General features: G+C 33.1%; 1 long non-coding RNA gene across 1 annotated transcript; it reads left to right on the top strand.

The window, feature by feature from the left end:
• The first annotated feature begins 1,001 nt into the window (after positions 1-1,001).
• LOC133174988 (uncharacterized) lies at positions 1,002-1,539 on the top strand. The gene is made up of 3 exons (XR_009719203.1): positions 1,002-1,129; positions 1,239-1,327; positions 1,433-1,539. It is a non-coding gene; the product is annotated as an uncharacterized LOC133174988 (long non-coding RNA).
• The last annotated feature ends 1,464 nt before the right edge of the window (positions 1,540-3,003 follow it).

Here is a 3,003-nt window from a genome sequence, read left to right as displayed (position 1 = left end):
GTCAATAATTCAACTGATAACAATATCAACAATTCCACTAAAAATCCAATTGACAACATTATAAGAAACACCACCAACAATCCAACCGACAAACCAACCTTCAGCTCCACAAATAATCCAACTATCAAAACTATGAACAACTCCACCGACAGTACAACCGACAAATCTCTCTACAACTCCACCAATAATTATACTGACAATACAATGAGCAGCTCAAACATTAGTTCTACCGAGAACACTATTAATAATTCTGCCAAAATTTTAATCATCCGGTTATTCAACCCACAATACTATCAGCAACTTCATTAATAATCCAACCAATAAAACTTTCAACAACTCAACCCACAATCCAACTGATAAACCAAACCACAACAAGACCAATAATTCTACCAATAATATTATCAATAACTCAACCAACAGCAAGAACGACAAATCTTTCCACAACTCCACCAGTAAGTCTCCTGACAATATAATAAATAAATCCAGAAACAATTTTATCCAGAACACTGTCAACAATTACACCAGCGATGAAACCAATAAACTTTCGAACAACGCAAATAATCCAACCCTCAACACAATCAACATCTCTACATCTATTTCAACCGACAACACGATTAACAAATAATTTAATTTTGGTTGTAAGACATCATTAGATTGGATTAAAAAAAATAGCATATATCGTATAACCTGGGTTGCCTACGTCACAATAACTTAGGTCAAAAACCTATCAATCCGCTTGAAGTTACATTTAGAAAACGTACAATTTGAAGGCAATTTTGAAGGAGAAATTGTCTTATTTTTACACTTGTTGATGGAAAATTAAATTATAAGGAATGAATTTAATAACCACCCAAGTTATACTGGTATAACCTGGGTTGGAACAGTTTACGCTTTTTTATAAACCGCTTCGCGGTTTATAAAACGTAACTGCCCATACCCACGTTATACCAGTATACCTTGGGTAGCTATTAAATTCATTTCTTAACTACACCAGGGATTCAACCGATAAACTTGACAACAACTCCACCACCAGTTTTTTACTGACAAGCTTATAATCAAGTCAATCAACAAACCAACCGAACAAACTACCAATCATTCTTCTGGAAAAAGCAATACAGTCTTCTTTGAGGTAGTATTAAATCTATTAAATAGCCACACTCAAATTTGATTAATCTTTAAATGTTCAAAATTAATAAAATTAATATATGCAGTGTAACTCAGTGCATTGTAATACACAGAAATGGCTACCTATAGTTGTGGGCTTGTCAGCTGCCGTATTGTTGCTTATTGTCGGTGTTGCCACGTGTCTTTGTTTGACAAAAACAAGGTAATGTCAATTAATTGTTTTTCAATAATAAATTCAAAATATATTTCATCTTTATATTTTATAAGCTTCATTTGGCGTATCTAAAAATGTTTCTTTTTTTTACAGAGTCCATTGTATCGATCCTGCAGTGTGAATTTAGCAAATATTGATGGATTTTGATCTGCAGTGTGTACATTGTGTTCAAAGTCACTGTGAATTTATTTGTGCCTCAAAGTAAAATATTATTTTACTTGTACAAAACATTAAGATGATGAATTTTATATATTCATTGTCTCCATGATTACTGAAATATTTTTTTTAATTCTTTGACCCCAACCCTACTGTTTTGGTATAGTCATGACTATTTAGATACTTGGAAATTAAATTTTTCGTTTCATTTTCTTTAATTTACAAGAAATGTATCTTGTTTCTAAGATATTTATACTAGTAACAATAGTAATACGTTGTAATATATAACCTTAAGTATGAAAATATTTAAAAGCAGTAAAGTGTATTGGGATTCTTTGCATCCCTGTTTAGGATTTATAACTGATATGTAGCTCAAGCCTCGCCCTCTATTAGGTTTTCTTACTCTTGCTCAAATATCGTTTATATTTCAAGAAGTCATCATGTATTTTATATTCACAGTGTGAAATCCTATTGACATAGTCAGCATTAAAGAGAACAAATATGCTTACAAACATCAGAAAATTTATATATGGAATTAATAGGACAAGCAGCTCTCTACTGAGCAATTTAGACTTTGATTAAGATAAGATACCAGATCCCCTGTCGATTTTATCCAGTGTCACATGTGTTTTCTTTTGTATATTTGTCAGTGTATGCAAGGGTACTTGTAAAGTTCAAAAATCAAGTATGGGCACCAAAGTAGTAATCCTTGTCTTAGTGGATCCTAACTGTTAGAGTGGACTTCAGATAAAACTGTTAGAGTGGACGTCAGATAAAACCCCAAAAAGGTCGTTCTATTGTATAAATCTTAGGAACCTTATATAAAATATATAGAATACGACGTCGTCCAGAAAATTTGTGTACATATACTCCTGACCATTCAACTAAGTTTTAGAACAGGTCAAATGTAATGCATTTTTCAACAGGAGAATGGTACACGATAATAGAAAGCATTCGTTGTATAAGAGTGAATTTAGAGTACCGCGTTTTTTTTTTAAGTCTTTCGGGTTAAAATTATTTTATTTCTAAACACAGATTCCCGAAAAAGCGCTACTTCAGAGGATTCATATTCTTTTGATTTCTTTTAATAGTTGTGTGGAACAACTTGCCCAAAAATTCTTCTGAAATGTTCCCGGCTATCACTAGCAAAAATAGGATATTTCTAAAATCAGCAAGATATATCAACAGTCTCGTTTGAAGTCATCATTTTGGAAAATTCATGGTTGATACATTGACCTTGTCAGCAAATACAACCTATCATAAAGTCAAATGACGACTGACGTTTTTCATGTTAATTGTTAGGCCATTATTTACACACTAAATTGTCTGCGGATTTTCCTGTTATTTCCCGATCATGACAAGGAGCACACGGCGGGTGTGACCGGTCGGCAGGATATGCTTACAGCATAACGAAATTAAGATAATGGAAGTCGCGTCGCCCAGTTAAAAAGGTGTCACTCTTTTGAGTCTATAACTGACACAGACTCTAAGAGTTTAATCGGTGTCCC

Source organism: Saccostrea echinata, unplaced genomic scaffold (genome assembly GCF_033153115.1).
Source record: "Saccostrea echinata isolate AGI-Se365-2 ecotype Australia unplaced genomic scaffold, CSIRO_AGI_Sech_v1 ptg000060l, whole genome shotgun sequence".
Classification (NCBI taxonomy): domain Eukaryota; kingdom Metazoa; phylum Mollusca; class Bivalvia; order Ostreida; family Ostreidae; genus Saccostrea; species Saccostrea echinata.
This window is presented reverse-complemented; position numbering and strand designations above follow the sequence as displayed.